Source organism: Numida meleagris, chromosome 3, assembly GCF_002078875.1.
Source record: "Numida meleagris isolate 19003 breed g44 Domestic line chromosome 3, NumMel1.0, whole genome shotgun sequence".
In the NCBI taxonomy this organism is placed as follows: Eukaryota; Metazoa; Chordata; class Aves; order Galliformes; family Numididae; genus Numida; species Numida meleagris.
Genome location: NC_034411.1, coordinates 25,329,421 through 25,347,083, shown reverse-complemented (window position 1 = coordinate 25,347,083; position 17,663 = coordinate 25,329,421). Strand labels below are relative to the sequence as shown.

Here is a 17,663-nt window from a genome sequence, read left to right as displayed (position 1 = left end):
CTTCAGCAAATACTGTGAAACAGTCTCATTTCTGTAGTCACTTAAATTGCTTTCAGTTTCTTTACATTGTAAGAGACATCCAAAAGAAGGGATGGCTGGAAAATGTCTCACAAAGCAAGTCATCACTCCTATTAAAGCATCTTCTTCATGACAATGCCAATGAACCTTTAGGTCCTGTTTTAAACAGCAATTCAATTACAGTGCACTTGTTGAGGATTTATGAAGTAAGTTTCACCAAAAAATAGTATTAGTTCTAACTACTGCTTTCACAAGATCATTTTCATATTCGTTATGTACCGGAATACTATTTGTCTAGTTTTACCCACACTCACGTGCTACGTTTTAGAAAAAAAGTATCCCTCTGAGTAACACCATCAGATATAACCCAAACCTCAAGTGTTTCCAACAGCTCATCCACCAACCTAAGCCATCAGTAAGGGAACAAAAAGGTGGTGACAAACCCACACCACATGTTGGATATTTTACCATCATCATCAGTAATACAATGGTTTTGTTTCTTTAAAAAACAAACAAAAAAACATTTTCAGAGAAAAGAAAAAGTGAAACGAAGTCCATACCTATGATGTGTCTCCCAGAAAAAAAATGTAAAGACAAAACATTATAAGCTAGCAAACAGATAAACAGCACAGCTGAAGAGTTGGTTTGATACACCTACGGGTACCAGTCCTACAAGTACTGAATAACAGTCACTGCTAGAGATGACTGTAAACCCCACCTGCAATGAGACACCTAACTCTCTTTAGGTATCTCTAAGACGATCACTACCTAGGTGAGTTCCTGTACTGCACTGTTAGCTATTGTAATACTTGAACCCAGACCTGAAATCAGAAAGGCTCTTCATGTTTGTCATGCAAACACAGATTAAAGAAATACAACCTTTTCTTGAAGAGTCAGCTATGAACATTTCTTTCTTGGCCCACAGGGAATCAATCAAACTAGATGCCAGAGAGCTGGGACCAGTGCTTACAGCAGTACCCTACCTGACATGAGGACCTGTGCATAAATTAGCATGCTGAGTATCTTTCGACTAGGAGATTCCTGTTGGAAGTTAGAATAAACAAATGCTTTGAGTTTTCATGCACTTAAAATAGATCCAAAAGGAGCAGTTTCTTCAGCTTTTATGCACTGAAAACAGAAAACCCAGAATTCAGTCCACACTCCACATCACCCAGGTACAGTAGTACTTCTCATCTGACAAGTTTCAAAGTACATTAGAGTTTCAGCAGCTTTTCAAGGTCACAAGAGCAATCACAAACCAAAGTCCCTTTTAAATACTCATCTACCACCCTCAAAATCAAATCTAGCAGTACTCCAGGCATCAATACACTGCTCATTTTAAAAAACCTCATTCACGGTCCAAAACTCCTTTACGTACCAGAGTGTATTACTAGTCTCCAGTTCCAGAGAAATCATCAGAGAAGGCTACAATATACATCTAAGGAAACTCTACATCCATCTATTTGAGGCCAGTTTAATAAGTATGCTGGGTGCCCTCAATAATTTTACCTGTCCTGTAGAGAAGAGATTTTTAGAAAAGTTGCTGCCATTAGGAGCACCACTTCCTACTTATCTAAGTAGGTAACCTGAAACACTGGAGGGAGAGAATAAAATAATTTTTAACTCTTATGGAAGAAATATAAATCAGTGCTAAACAAAAAGGCTTCAGGTAAAGCAAGAGTTACCATGAATGAAAAGATCAAATACAACCATAGAAAGCCAAGCTCTGGTTCCCCTCCCTCATCAGTTTGCTCAAACTCACCACAATTCATAAGTTTAACACAAGAGCAAATGCTTCAACAAATAATCATGTTCTGTGAGTACTGAGGTAATAAATAGCTGGATCAAGTAGAGACATTCCATCCAAACTAGTGCCTCTTGAGAACAAGTACCGCAGGAGCTCAGCTTTGTTACCAATAGCATCTTACCACGCAGGACACGCATATTACACGTGCCCAAAACACATAAAAATACTTTCAGAGCTGACTTGCAGTATTACACTCAAGAAAAAAACCCAACCACAGGACACCAAGCCACAGGAAGCCAAGCTTCACAGACACTCATTTCATTCTTGACTAACTGAAGTTAAGCCATGAAAGAACTGCTTTCCAGTATTGCTGTTTTAATGCTAGTAATTTTAACACTAAATCGCAGAACAAAGGACAATAATTTGGGAACAAAGATTCAGATAGCATTCAAGATAGATAAAATGCCTTACTCAGAGAGTATCCAGGCCTGACAACAGCACTTAAGAGGCAGAAGAATGGAGGATCCAGACTCGTGCATAGCTCAACACCCTCTGCAATGCTCTAAGATGCCTCAAGACTCAACCAGAACATCTGCATTAGCATTTTCATTTGGACCAGCAGTGCACTTTCAAGGAAATCTGAGTCATCCCATTTACTGTGCTTTAGTTTGCACCTCTGAGTAGTTTCTAAGCACATGATCTGGACCTCTCTGAGATTAACCTCAACTAAAACTCCTGGAGAATATTTAATACCCAGGAGTGTTTGAGGTGTACTGAAAACCAGACTACAACTGGTCTAAAATACAACCACACAAACTACATATATGGTATACTACATATACCAGGTCTACACAACTTACTGTTCCACTCTACAAATCATCTTCAATTACAGCATACTGCTTGATGTAAATATAAGCCATGTGGCAGATACTGCCCACTCATCTAAGAGAGCTTCAAGCAGCAGTAACTAGCCCAGAGCCACCAACACAATACCCCATTACGCCTAAGGTGGCTGCACTGAGGATTTGAGCCTTTCCTCTGAAGTAACCATAGCACAAGCGTTTCAGCGCTCATCCACTCCTGCCGCCAGTCCTTTACAGTTACGATTATCAAAAGCTGGTAGAACACACCTAGAAAAGTTTTCCAATTAAATCGAAAATCTACACATTTCATATATCACCTACATCTACAGTAACATACAACCTTTTAAAAAAGACTGAAAACACAATTCAATAACCCACATCAATGGCTCCACTCTAGCTCAGGGTAGCACATGTTCTGTAATGCATTATATTACTTGCCCATCATCTTAACCAACAAACTTGCCCAGAAAAAAAAAGTTGTCCTGGTTTCAGAATAAGCTGATAAACTGTGTATACTGAAGGATGGATCATAACTGCAATTGATTTCAGTTTTCCTGTTGGATCAAATATCAACTCCTTACAAATCGTTCTATCATTTAAGATGTTTCTCTCTAATCACCAATTTTTCTTTTGCCATACAAGATTTTAAATACAAGGTCATGAGTTTTAAACAAGTAGTACCTGGTTTTGGTAAGACAGGAGGAGAACTGGTGAGAACAGGCCAAAGCAATACTGTATGAACCATACACAATGATCATAGAAACCACAATAAAACACTACCTCTTCTACTAAAGAAATCATCATCTTATTTCTTTACCTCCTTGATGAAAGCAACTAGTTCACATACTAACAACACAGAACCACATATGCCCTACGTTCAGTAAAGGTCAACTTCCTGAACTGGGGTTACTGAAATACTGAAGGTGATATTTTGTCTTAACATACACTAATCCCCTGAAAACCACCAAGACAGACTGCTGCTTTCCTCTGTTACCTAATAGGAAGTTCGTGGTCATTAACTTGTCATTACCAAACACACCAAAGAGCCATCTCAAGCTCTCCAGTAGCCTGGTCTGAAACATCCTTAAGTGAACTGGATATTTTCCTGAGCTGATCTCTGGTTAACTCTCCCAGGAATAGATTTAAGCACCTAGGTACACCATTTGTAAGAAAGAAAATTCAATGAAAAGATTATTTTCCATCAAAAAAGCTAAGAACCTACACCATCAAACAGTGATGTAGTAACATCATAAAACCATGAACAGAATGAATATTACTGAGAAAGTAATGCTGTAAGGGGAGAGGTAGAGGGTAACTTATTTTTCATAGCAGAACAATAGCTACACCTGAAAAACTTCCTCAATTTGTAGGAATGGCTGTAGTAACTGAAATGGGGAAGGGGGCTCTTACCAATATCTACACTAAAAACATCTTCCTGCCTTGTCTCTCAACGTAAGTTTTCCCAAAAGCCAGAAGACTAACTTCAACTACACTCATTAGCAACTCTTATGTTTCACCATACCGATAGTGCCTCAAGAAATAGATGAACTAAATGGCAAGAGGCAGCTCATGCAAAGCTTCGCAGACCAGTTCACACAAAACTTTGCAGACTAGTTCTGTTTGCGACATTAATTAATGCTTAAGAATTTATGTTTGGCTTTTTTAACACTATAATGTGATAGAAAGTACAGCAATAATAGTGGGGTGGCAAAGCCTTTGGCTGCAGCAATTGAGGACAAACCCAAATGCAGCAGCCATGGACGCAGAAATGAAGGAAAAAAGCTGCTTACTCTTGGAAGGCCCCAGGCAGGCAGGGATCTCCAGTGAGATACCCTCACCTCCACTGCCAACCCTTAAATGAGGTCTGGGAAGCAGTGGATCCTGGCCCCATCCCTTCCGGTCACTCAGGGGCGTTGCATGCACCTGAGCTCCCCTGGGTTGGCCCTGCCTTCCCACCAGGTGCTCAATCACTGGTTCAGGCCATGACTTGCATTTCTGCTACAGCATTAGCACATGATACCGCTCAGGTACATTCCACAAACACTAAGTCCCATACACTCTTCAGCTCACAACACTTACATGCAGGGTTGAAATTTCCCAGACCAGAAGCATTCAATCTTTGACAGATTTGCCAAATTTTAGCTCGCTCAAAGTCTCGCACACCAGATATCTGCCTGAGCCTGAAAGACATTACCCAAATAGCTGGGGAGTTTGCAAGGCTATCCATCATAGAAAAACAGTTTTGATTGTTTTTGGAAATTCAGCATCCTTGCTCTTGCATCAAGGACGTGTTTTTCACTGTCCATGCAAACAATTCCTCGTCTCCAAGCTTTTATAGCCTGATGTTAGTTGATACTTTCTTTTTTTGAATTAAGAACCTGTAATGCCTTGTCCAGATATTGCAGTTTAACTCCCTGAAGATTACATGCATACTAGATACACTGAAAGCCATGGCTAAACCAGACCACTCCTTAAGTTTCATAAAACATCTCTCACATCGCACCACAAGCAGTTAAGACAGGACGAAAACACGACAGTTCACACCTTGTACATATGTAAGCCAAATCTTGCAGATGATCAAGCATAAATAGCTGAAGCACAGAATGAAGGTGACAAACATGGAAAGAGCCTAGGTTGCAAGAACTTCAACAGTTTTTTCAAGAAATCAGCATTGCTTTCCTCCAGTTTGCTGAGAAAATCAATAGTCAGATCAAAGCACTTGGGCTGCTCAAAGGCCCAAGATCTGAAGGATGCATCTTGATCTTCAGAGAGGTGGAGAGAAACAGGAGTGCAGTAGTGAATTCAGAGATGAGAAAAATTTGTTGAATGACATGGCAGGAAACAAAAAAAAGTAAAAAAAATAAATAGAGCACACAGGGTGATAGGCAGAGGTGATCAATATTCGAAGAAAGAAATGGACACAGATATATGCATGACTTGTTAATCACTCTCCTCGATTCACACCCTGAGTCCAGAACTTGGATTATTTTACCATGGCCTTCCCATTGACCCGGGGGACCACTGTGCTTATGAAAATCAGCAACTAGTTGTCTTCCAGTGGCAACTGGAAAAGAACATCTATTCACACTGCACTAAGCCAACAACAGGCCTATGCAACATGTCTATGCATTCCTACTATAATGATGATCCAAGATGCTATTGTACAGTAAATTTGAATTTTCAGATTGAGAGACGATGAAAACTGATCCAAATAGTGATATTCATGATTATAATACAAATATTTCAGATACAATCAAATATTAAAAGTGAATTAGTACAACAGGGGACAGAGTAAAAAAAAAAAAGATGCAAGACATTCATTTAAGAAATATTAACTACACTCAATCACCCTTCCTGAGAATGGCAGTCCTTTACATCCAGCATCTTAAAAGACTGTGTTCAACACACCGATTCCGCAAGCTTTAACTTAAATTGTGATGGGTTTATAGTTATGCAAGGTGGGGTCTCAAGGTTAGTAAAGGAAGTCAGAAGCAAATAGTAGCAATCACCTTTAAAAAATGTACATGAACCAGCATCCAGTGGTAATTCCACACCAGTGATGAGGAAACACCCTAGATAATCCACAGTAACTACTATGAGTGAGACTTTTTTTCTCCAGCTTCTGTCTTTTTACTTGACCACCTCACAGCTATTGCAATAAAAGAAAACTAGGTTCTACACATGGCTTTCAATCACTTTGCCCTTCATAAAAAAAAAAGTCACAGATACCTACCTCCTTCCTCCTTGCTTTCTCTTTTGCCCTTTGCAGCCACTACAAGTGTCCCTGACCTACTAACACCCAAAATTCCTCTAAGGCTTTGAACTGCACCCTTCAAACACGTAAGGCTCCTGCTGTCAGCCTCACACTACATGCAGTCCTTTCCATACTATGTTAATTCAGTATCCCCATATATTGATGCTATACACCTTAATTAAACCACATATCCCATAACACAACCTCACAACATCTGTACAGAACATGGGATGAGGTGCTGTGTAAACAAATAATTCATACTACCACAAACCTACAGAACATGGGATACACAAATGCAATTTTCCCCCATTTGCACCCGAGTGAAACAACTTCCCACTGTAAATCATCATTTCACAGATCTCAGACCCTCAAATGTTTATGCACTAAGCCTTCTCCAAACAAGCCTACAGCCAGTACCTTTGACAAACAGTCAACATAAGTATAAAAGTTTATGTAATGCACAAGCACAGACAGCCTAGCCTCAGTCCACATGCACGGAGCTTGTCTGTACCACAGTGCTTTTAGTTAGCTTCTCATCTGCCAAGACTGTTACAAGCACTTGTTTCAGTTAAAGTTTACACTAAGCTAATGGACAATTTACCTACTGGGACAAACAGACCAAAATAAAGCGGGAGAAAAAAAAAAAAAAAAGAACCTTGAAGAGAAACCTCGTGACCATTTGGTAGACTCCCTTAATCCAGCAATATCACCTCATCTTCATTTATTTTAGTTTCCACTGGCTGTCACAACTATATTGTGCTTCTCTGCACGCTGAGGGGAGGCAGGACTGCCCACCACCTGCTACCTACCCAGGACAAAGCTGGAACTCCAATCCAGCTTGCTCACCTCCCTCCCTCCCTCCCCCTCTGTTTCAGCTTTTCACATTCACAGTAGTAAAAGCCTGCCTCCTCTCTCCACACAGACTAGTTCCCACTAACTCAGCAACATGAAATTTCCAGTTTCCCTTTTGTACCAATACCATTCCCCTGATACACACATGTACACAATGCCTAATATAACCTTCACCCTGCAGATGCACAATCCCCACCAACTCATCAAATCCCCCCTCTCCTCAACAAAACCTTTCAAAGACCCTGATGTTTATTTCTACTTCTAAGTATAAGGCCAAATCCCCTCACATCCTCATAATCTACAGTAATCCCAAATAATTTACCCACAAGAAGAGCGCACTGATGCCCTCGCAGACAGAAACATGTACTATCTGACACCTGTCACAAATACAGGTACCTGTGTTTCCACAGCCTCCACCAGCACACACACAGGCTTTTTTCCAAACAGCACCACAGTGTCCCCAACACACAGCAGCTGCCACGAGATTTCCAATTTGGATTCCAAAGCTACAACACACAGTATCCAGGCCTTCCATGTCACCACAGGTATGACACCAGCTCACAGCTCCTGACACATTCCCAGGTCACAGACCATGCTGCTCGCTACCCTAGCCTACCTCACCACATCATCAGCAAGGCTCACCCAGCTGCTGATAGCCAGATGTCCCCTGGCCCTCACTACGTGTGCCAGGCAAATCAACCTGCATGCAGCTAGGACCACGTGTGCCTCCCTGTCCACACACCAGCTTGTATAACACACGAAGGTCCTATACATTGTGGCTAACCACACCAGCCACCGAAGGAAACAAGTTCAGTACCCTGCAGGAACCTGTTGTCTCCACACCTGGAACCCGTGCATCAGCTTACCACCCAGAGCCGCCTTCCTCCACAGCATTCAGAGGACACACAGCTTACCCCTTTACATCTCACACCCTACACAGGACTGTCCACCTATCGCTGCTAGATTTATAAGCCTTCACATACCACTGTTCCTAAACACATGTGGTTTCACCCACCATCTGCATCTCCCAAGTATAAACACAGCTATAAACATGCCCCTCAGCCTACCCCACACACACAGCTGCCTCCAGTCCATCAGAATGACTCCCACTCTCCGCCTAGCCATAATTTGCAGCTAAGCCATACCCACATCCATACACGGCGGCCCCAAACCCCCCCAATCTCCCAACCACAAACAGGCGGGCCTTCAACTTCTTCCCCTTCCCCATGACCCGCGCAGCAGCGCTTGTCCCCGGGGGTGTGCCGGCAGCTCCTCCGCGCAGCCCCCGCTCCCGAGGCGCCCAGGCCTAAGGCCAGCTGCCCGCTCCGACAGGAGGCCCGCGCTACCGCCCCCGGGCAGACACCGGCCGCGGCCCCGCCACTCCCCCGGGCGCAGCCAATGCACGTGCGCGGGCCCGGCTCGCCGGCCCCTCTCCCGCCCCTTCCTCACTCCGCTCCCCGCGTTACCTTCGCGGGACCGGGCCCGAGAGCAGCACCCGGCCCGCGGGTCCCCGCTCCGGGCTCGCCTCCCCCGGGAGGCCGGCGGCGGCAGCGCGGCCCCGAGCACGGCACGGCGAGACAGAGGCCGGGCCTGCGCGGTACCTCCCCGCTGCCCGAGGCAGGCGCGCAGCAGGCCCTGCCCGCCCGCCGGCCCCACGCGAGCAGGCCGCCCCCCCCCGCCGCGCGCAGGGCCCTCCCGCTCCGCAACGCCCGCGCCTGAGCCCCTCCGGTCCCCCCTCCGCCGCCTCGGCCCGGCCCGGCAAAGCCACGACCCCGCGGCAGGCCCTGACCCCGCTACCTGTCGGCGAAGGAGGGCCGGCGTCCCCCGGCGTTCGGGCGCCGGGCGGCCCGGCTAGGGCCCGACCCGCTTTAGGTCGGCTCGGGGGAGCCCGGCTCGGCCTCAGGCCTGGGCCGCCCTGCGCTGGCCACCACCGGCCGCAGTCGCTGCCCGCTTGCGCACTCCGAGCGCCGCCAGCAGCGCCGACATGTTGGGAGCCCCCGTCCCGAAGGCCGCCGCCGGGCCCGCCCTCCCTCCGCCCACGTCACAGAGCCGCGGGCGGGGCCCGTCACCCGGCCCGCCCCCGACCCTGCCTATTGGCTGTTGAGGCCATCGCTCAGTCCGGCCCGCCCTCCCCGGGCGGCCATTGGTCTCCCAAGGTAGCTCGCGCTACCCTGCCGCGCCGCCATTGGCCGATCCGCTCGCCGCTCACGCGCCGGCCACCGGCGAGGAGCCTTCCCTGATTGGGCACCGCGGCCCTGTTTCGTTAACAACTGGCTGCCCTTCTCGTCAATCAAGGCGCTGCGCACCGAGCCTGCCTTTCTCCGCTCTTTTTCCCCCGGCCTCGCAGCCTGGGCAGGACTGACGGAAGCGGCTGACAGTGAGCCCCTCCCCGCCGCCCTCCCCCGGCCACCGCCTCTCCCTCCCGGCGCGTTTTGCCTGCAGGCCATTGGCTCCCAGCGCCGCCAGTCGCGTGGCCTCCCCTGCCCCGGCCGCTGCCGCTCGAAATGGGCGTGACCCGGGCAGCGAGTAACTCCTACCGATTGGCCCTCGCCCCTGCCAATCCCGCGGGCGCGGTGGGCCCCAGCGTAGCCACAGCGCGCGGGCGCCGCTCCGCGCGGCGATTGGCCGCACAGCGGGTGGGGAGGGGAAAGGTGCGCGGCCCCCCGGGGGGGCGGCGGGCAGTGCCCGTATGTGCGCGCGATGACATCACCGACAGCCAATCAGGAGGCGCGGGGCTGGCCTGCCGGCTGCGGTGGGGCGGAGGCTCGCGCCCGCCTGTTGGGGCCGTTGTGCCGCGCGAGGCTGGCGGCGCCGGGGGTGGGGGAGGGCTGGGGTGCTGTCATATTTGTCACCGTAACCAAGCGAGCTTGGGGTCATCCTTGGAGGGGAAACCCGCTCCCGGCCTGGGCTGCAGCCCTGTGTGGTGCTGCTACCGGCTGCGGCGAGACACAGGGTCATCCTTGTAAGCTAAATGTCAGAGGAGTGATGTCCACTGCACACCTCAGCGCCTGAGCGCTGAGTGCTGTCAGTACAGGCGGCAGCCATACAGGAGCCTCATCCCCTCACGGCGAGGTGCTTCCTCCCCACTGGTGTGAACAGACGCCTCTGTTGTACATGGGCCTTGGGATCAGAGGTCGAAAAGCAGCTTACATAGCATTTTTAGTTATCGGTCAGTCTCTTCATGGCTTTTGTAAAGAAGCTGGCCCTGAAAAGCCTGGAAGTTTCCACACGGACGTGCTCAGTTTTCCATCTAAGCACACAATGGGATTATTTTTCCAGAGTTATGTCCACAGTACAGAAGATACTGTGCAGCTTTCAGCTTTTAAGGTCATTGACACCACCACTTGCATTAGAAAATCCTTGCCCAGAGCTCTGGAGGCAGTTTGAGCAAAGGTAATGGCTGCAGCGGCCATTCAGAGCTGAAGCTGAAGCTGAAGCTCCACTTTCTGTGGCTCCCAGTGCACCTGCTCTGCCAGGAGAAGGTGGGGAAGGCCCCCAGTGCTGCTTCCCCCAGCTCTGCCAGCCACAGAGGTGGCTGAGTGAAACCTCCTCAGCCCCAGCACAGACACTCACAAGCAAGTTTGGAAACAGCCAGAACACTGAGACCGCAGTTTGCCCTCTGCCACAGAAGACTTGCTCATAGACAAGCTAATTTGAGTGCCCAGACCTGGCTGCCAATCAACATAGTTTGCTTTGCAGCATCCACAAGATCTGGGACTCAAGATACTTTCATACATCCAGCCTGGATGTTTTTTTTTACCATTCCTCACACTTAGTTCTAGTAGTCACTTAAATACAACTTATGTATTATTAGAGGCATGATGCATCTGGCTAAAAACTGCTGTGTCTTTTGGTTGGTGAATGCAAAATTCATTCAGCCTAGATAATTCTTGAACTGCATTTTGAAACAGCAGTTTTTATTCCAAGTGGTTTACTGGACAGTTTTGGAGAGCCCATCATTCTTGAAGCTGCTGGTAAATCTAGCATAGATTTCAGCAGGTAGAGATCTGGGCTGTAATTTTATCAGGTCTGTTTGCAGTCTCCACTTTGCTTCTTGGCTACCTGCCAGAGAGATACCATAGGCAGTGTTAGATAATCCTGCCCGGTGTGACCAAGATATACTCAGCTGATACTGACTCTTCCATCTAATTTACTGTAGCAGCCATTCTTCACACAGTGGCTACTGAAACCAGAATGTACACAAATATTGGAGAAAAGTCTTTCAGTTGTCATTCAAAGCACCCGACCCTGCCTTTCTCCTTGCTTCTAGATCCAACACTTCTGTTCTTATCCCCTTCACTTCACCTTCAGCTCCAACTGCGTATGTAATTTTATAACACATTCGGAAAAATATAAAATGTACATAGTCTCAATGCCAATACATTAGTACATAATCTCAATGCCAGTTCAACCTTTACAGAACTGACTACCCAAAATAATAAATACTATGTTATGTTGTTTCTAATGTAACAAATCATATCCCTTGCTGTTTCTCAAGCATGACCTGCTTAACTGTTAGAGATTAACTAAAAATCTACACCATGCACATGAGTCCTTAACCCAATATAAACAGCACATTCCTAATCACTAGAAAAAGTACATATCTGGCTGGTTCCTGTGAGCTAAAACAAAGTGCTGTCATTGCTCAAGAGGTGTGTGTGGCAAGAGGCAAGGATCGCAGCAGCAGGCAGCAAGGGCGGTGGGGTGAAGTAATAAGTAGGTGAAATAATGGCTGTACATGGCAATGCAGAGTTAATGGCTAACCTAGGGATTTTGTGGCTTTTCATGGGTGGCCTCAGTTAAGCTTTGTGGAAGACTACTAAAGCACAGTATTTCTTTGTGAGGATGTATACGTATTGGATGAATAGTAGAGCATGCATGCCCAAAATTTGTGTGCTTTCATATATATGCATTGTTTATCTGATTCTGAGCACTGATAAAAATAACTGAACTTCAGAAATGTTAACTAATACATGGAAAGTACACAGATCACTCTGAAAGTAATGCCTTCTATTTATTTCCATTGAAACTCCAATTGATACAAAGAGCACAGTAACACTATTTGATTCTCAACTACAAAACACTTTTTTTCAACAGTCACCACCATGAGCTATGCATTTTCACCAGCGATGAAGAAGAGCTTGCATGACACACTCGTAAAAATCTGCACCAGTGGAGGTGACCCACTGTCTCTGTCACCACTGCTGAAATGCTCCACTAACTTCCTAACTGTGCTCACATTCACTGTTTGGTCTCCATAAACGTCCAGCAAGTGTCAATGAATGTCAATGGGGGCCATTTTTTCCACGTGGAGGAATTCAGTGACACACCTTTGCTTCGTACACACTTCCATGCCAGATATCATGTCATGCTGCAGCAAAGAGTTTAACAGAATTGTGGGGGGAAATTCAACCTCTACTGCTATACAACCAACATCTGCCTCCAGCGTCAGGGGCCAACATAATAAAATAGGAAGCATTACTTTCAGAGCAGCCCTCATAGCACATACGTACATATACAGATAGCTTGTGGAGGATAAAGGTAAATTGCTAACAACTTCCATCTGATATTGCACTTACGAGGAATTAAAGTTAGTTCTTAACATACAGAATTTTTAAAAATCCCAGTTCTTTGTATTTTACTTTTCTTGGCAAACAGATTTGTCCCTCTAGGAGTAGTTGTTGATGAATCTCATGAATTAAATTTGTTTCATGTTTAAATGAATGACAAAACAACTGTGACTTGAGCTGACACCATTTTTACATTATCTCAATTGCACTTCTCTTTTTGAGCTTTAAAACTTTCGTCCAGTGCACTAATAGGCCTTCACACTGGAGCAAATGTTTCACAAGACATTTTTTATCTGTGAACCACAGATAATGAGGTTCACATTAAGAAATGAGTAAAGGAAGTTTGGAAAGGTTCATGTAACATTTTACCTTGGTTTTGCTCACCAAGAGAAAAATGGATAGCAAAGAAAAAGGTACAGATACTGACAAAACCCAGTAATATTGTTATTATCTGTTAGTAGTCTGGGGAATGTATGCTACTCATAGCTAGGGCCAGACATTCTTGTTTCTGGTAGTCAATGAATTCCTCTTCCCAACTGTCACCAAGCCTTTAAGAAGTAAAGCTTTGTTTGATGATTCAAAAATCATGAAAGGCCTGGCTGTGGTTAAGAGCCCTGGAGTACGTGATGGCAAGCTGTATGAAGAAACGAAGAAAGGTAAAGGAGAAAAAATAGAACATTGTCAATTTCAGAAAGAATGACTGGATAAATGAAGGAACCTGGCAATAAAGTCAGTATAATGAAATCAACAATTTGGAAGAAGCTTTGAGTATCTCTAAAGTTTTAAATCCATTGTGATTCTGATCATACACAAGGCAAAGGGGTTACAGGAAGAGGCTTCAAGGCAAAACTGGAAGAGAAATGACTGCAAGAGTGGTCCAAGTTATGAGTAGAGAGCATAAAAGAAAACAAAAGTCTGGATCAGGAAAGATCTTCAGCGTTAATAGCTGTGAAAAATAAAGGGAGAATTTATCTGAAAAATCGAGTGAATTTGGAGTTTGCACATGATACCTAGAAAATCAGCAAGGTGTCATCCAGCTGTAACATAGTATGGTAAGAAAGAAGTGATACTGCTTTTCAGTGAGGCAAAAAGTGGGGATTAGAGGTAGTCTACATCTAATTCTAAAACCAAACACATGTTTTGTCTCAATTTTCTGTAAAGATGATGATGTTGAACATGGGGTTAGAGGGCAGGATGGCTAATAGCTATGAGGGAAAGGAAATTGCTGGTATCGCATATAAAAGGAAAGTAAAGCACAGACTACGGCCTCTAGGCAGAAGGATAGATAATGCCCATTCCAGAAGTCACGAAATAACATCATAGGAAATTACTTGTCTCAGTAAGCTTTTTAAACGTAGCAGGAAATGATTAAGAGTAATGTTTGTTTACAAAGGTGGACCTTACCAGATTAACCTAATATCTTTCTTATAATATCATTCACCATCTAGGTAAATGATAGAGACAATGGGGATTAGCAGAGTAGTATCAGAGACTAATGTAGGTCATGGACTATCCATAAATGATCAGAGGTAAACTGTCTGAGTAAAGAAGGTTTTTGTTAGTTTTGTAAAGATCAGTTGGGGGTTAAGCCTAGATATTTTCATTAATGACACCAACAGAAGAAGGCGGTGGAAAATAAAACTGTAAAAAGCCCAGTGCTAGGAGACACAAACAATAAAGAGAACTAGGAAACCATACACTGTTAAACTGACAGAGAAATTGAAATACAGATAGATTGAGGAGTTTAAAATCAAGATGTCTGGAGACTAATATCAGACATTTCCTCTAGCAACTAGGAGCTTAACACTTGATGGAGATCATGAAGGAGGACAGAATATTGTTGTTTATTAGAGCATAATATGAAATGCTGTTCAGTTTCAGCATTAGAATGACAAACACAATCTTAAACATGGCTGGTGGCAGGTTAGGTGCCTTCACGCAGGCACTTAATTATCAGTGTGCAAGTGCTTATTTGGAGCTTCATGCAGGCAGCCATGAGCTGGCTCTGAGATGCAACAAACTGGAAGGGTTGATGTGCCTTGATTATTTCTGTTGCCTTCATTCGAGCTTTGTTCACATTGTTAAATTGGGTAGGGACAGACAGCCACAAGCTGTCAAGCCAGTTTGTAATTAAGCCATGGCTTAGCATGGCTTAATAATTTACTGCTCCACAGACAAGATGTAATAATTGCCTGTGTGCATGCTCTCAGCTTGTCCAGCAGCTGAAGTAACATGTTAGTTTAAGCTGCTGAACTCTGGTACAGTGTCCTTCCTGAAAAGCAGTAGTTTGTGTTGGTAACTCTATCACTTGTGAGCGTATGTTTCTGTTTTTCCTCTGCACAGCAGAGAGTTCACAGCTCAGTGCAGAACTGCAGGTAGCAAAAGAGGTACATTGGAAGTGTTAGTTTTATTAACTTTTTGCTCTGAGATGTCTCCTTTTGCCATCTAAAATCTTGCCTATTTTTTTTACCAGAATGATAAAATACCAATTTTTGCTTAGACTATTCTCACCTATCATCCTTAATGTGCCTTGATCATTATTCCTGCTCTGTTTGGTTTTTCACTGACCATCTGGACTTTTGATTATTTTTTATACCTTTTGAATGAAGCAATTCATTCAAGCAAAATGAGAGCTTAAAATGTTTTTCAAACGTTTGTAAGCTTAAGCATAATCAACTGTAAAGTACTTCTGTTCTATCTTTTAACCTGAAGATATTGAAGAAGTCAATCAAGTTTGGCAAAAAAGCTTGTTTTTCGGCTCCATGAAATACACCACTTCTGGTAACAGCATCCTCTCAGTTTTTAAACACTGTATAGATGCCATCTTTTACAGTAGAGAACATTCTAATGAAATTTCAAAGCCTAAATGCGATTTTAAAAAGAAAACTCAACAGTTGAAGAGATTATTATAGCAACGTGCAGCTTTTTACTTAGATATACTACTGTCTATGCAATTCCATTGCTAACTTTTCCTAGCCAGTAATATTTCTGTCCTAAAAATGTCTCTTAAAGAAACCAAATAATAATGTGTTAACTGATTCCTGTTTAATCTTTGTGATCTTTTCCTCATTTATATGGAATACAGGTTTTAACTAGTTAATTCCCTAAGTAGAAAAGAAAGGTGTCAAGAAATGAAACAAACCAAGAAAAGTAAACCCACGGCATGAGAAAAGCCTGTTTTTCTCACATCTTCTCTCATCAGAGCAATGCTCCCCAGTATCCAGCCCCCATGCTGCAAAATCCCAGAAGTGGCCCAGCAGGCCGGGGCTGCAGGCGTGACTGGCTGTTGGCTCACTAATGGTAGCACTGGATGTGACTCAGTCACCAGCAGCAGACCCATCAATGGGCTGCTCGCCACATCACTGTTGGGCAGAACTAATAAGCAGGACTGGGAAGTGGAGTCATGCTGACTCCAAGTGAAGCACCCCCAGGCTGTTAAAAAAGAGTTAATTCTTCCTCTTCTGCATTTTTCTAAGATGGTTTGATGGGTGCTATCCCTGCCCATCAGAGTGGCTCATGTCAGATGTTTTGTTACAACACGGCCACTTCAATTCTGAGCTCAGACAAGAAAGCTTAGCCTTCTCTGTGATAAGTACAAGTAAGTCCTCTGCATTATCTTGCAGTACCCACAGGTCAAAAGTGAAGGTTTTTTATATTAAGATATCTGTAATGAATCTTCACAGTGAAAAGCAAAGCAGAATGTAGGCCAGACTCCATGATGTTATTTATTCAGTAAAGGTAAATATGCTGTATTTAGTTTTGGAAGTGTTGTTAACTGTTTCTTTGACTAGGCGTTAAATTTGTCTTAAGAAGGAGAATGTATTTTTTTATTAGCAAATATACATCAAGATTATTCATGTTAAGAATATTAATTTATAGAAGGTATTCTTCTGGCTTCTAGAAATAATGCTAGCATCTGGACAGAAAAAAAAACCACACTCAGATACATTCTCACCATGGTGACCTACAAGAGAACTGTCACAACAGAAGCTGCTGTTGCCACTACAATTTCCAGAACTCCTGCTGTTTGTGTTGCTGCTGAAGAGAAAATCCACTGCCCTTTGCTGCACTTAAAGCTCAGTAAGATCAGATTGCAGCTTAAAGATAATGTTCACTCTTCACTGTACATCAGTATCAAAAAGAAAAATAAGATGATCAAAATATGCCAATCATAGTAATAGCATCAACGTTAAGTATGCAGCGCACTTCCTTTGAGGTAGCGAGTGCTCTGACTCCCTCCTGTTTCAGCAAAGGGAAATTAGAGTTCTGATGAGAGCCCTTGGGTTCAGCTCTGCTCAAACCGGAGTGCCACTAATGATGGTAAAAATAAACTCCCTACAAGAAGTAGAGGATTGATTCCCCTCAAAGGCAAAAATAAAAAATAAAAAAAAATCTAGCAATGTTTTTGGAACATAGAAATAAATTAGCGTTTCCAGTTATCAAAGAGAAAATGCAAAATAAGAATAGGCATGTCTCTGCACAATTAATGTTCTGAACTCTGTTCTCCCATTTACCAAAGGACTGCCAGTTAAGGCAAGCATGTTGCAAAGGTGCCTTGCTGCCAATAGAACAAGAAAATCAGTGAAAAGCTTTAAAGCATACCTTTAAAAACTGTCTACTTGATACCCAGCTAAGTAAGTGTATTTTAAATGTCTAATTCTGAAGACAATTTAAGCTAGTTACAAAAGGAAATGGGATTCCAGAGAAATGGAGCACAGTTTCATGAATTTTACACTCTTCTGTACAGATATGGAAAAAGAGCCATCTTGCTGATGATAGGACATGACACATTAAAAGCAGTATTTCTGGAAATGAAGGGGCCCCTCAAAAGATCTCTGGTTGGCCTAGTCAGTACCAAG

At 44.2% G+C, this 17,663-nt stretch overlaps 1 protein-coding gene and 1 long non-coding RNA gene across 14 annotated transcripts in view; one reads left to right on the top strand and one right to left on the bottom strand.

The window, feature by feature from the left end:
* The window catches only part of PPM1B (protein phosphatase, Mg2+/Mn2+ dependent 1B), a 57,502-nt gene extending 48,263 nt beyond the window's left edge, over positions 1 to 9,239 (bottom strand). For 5 of the 9 annotated variants that reach the window (XM_021392748.1, XM_021392746.1, XM_021392749.1 and 2 more), the window contains exon 1: positions 9,032 to 9,237. The gene's annotated coding sequence lies outside the window, so the exon portion shown is untranslated. Of the gene's footprint in view, positions 1 to 9,031 lie in introns of all 9 variants that reach the window. The other 4 variants (XM_021392753.1, XM_021392752.1, XM_021392750.1 and 1 more) reach the window with 3 other exon arrangements.
* The window catches only part of LOC110396867, a 64,137-nt gene continuing 55,810 nt past the window's right edge, over positions 9,337 to 17,663 (top strand). For 3 of the 5 annotated variants that reach the window (XR_002437324.1, XR_002437326.1, XR_002437325.1), the window contains exons 1-2: positions 9,362 to 9,611; positions 16,706 to 16,884. This is a non-coding gene — a long non-coding RNA (uncharacterized LOC110396867). Of the gene's footprint in view, positions 9,612 to 16,705; positions 16,885 to 17,663 lie in introns of all 5 variants that reach the window. The other 2 variants (XR_002437323.1, XR_002437322.1) reach the window with 2 other exon arrangements.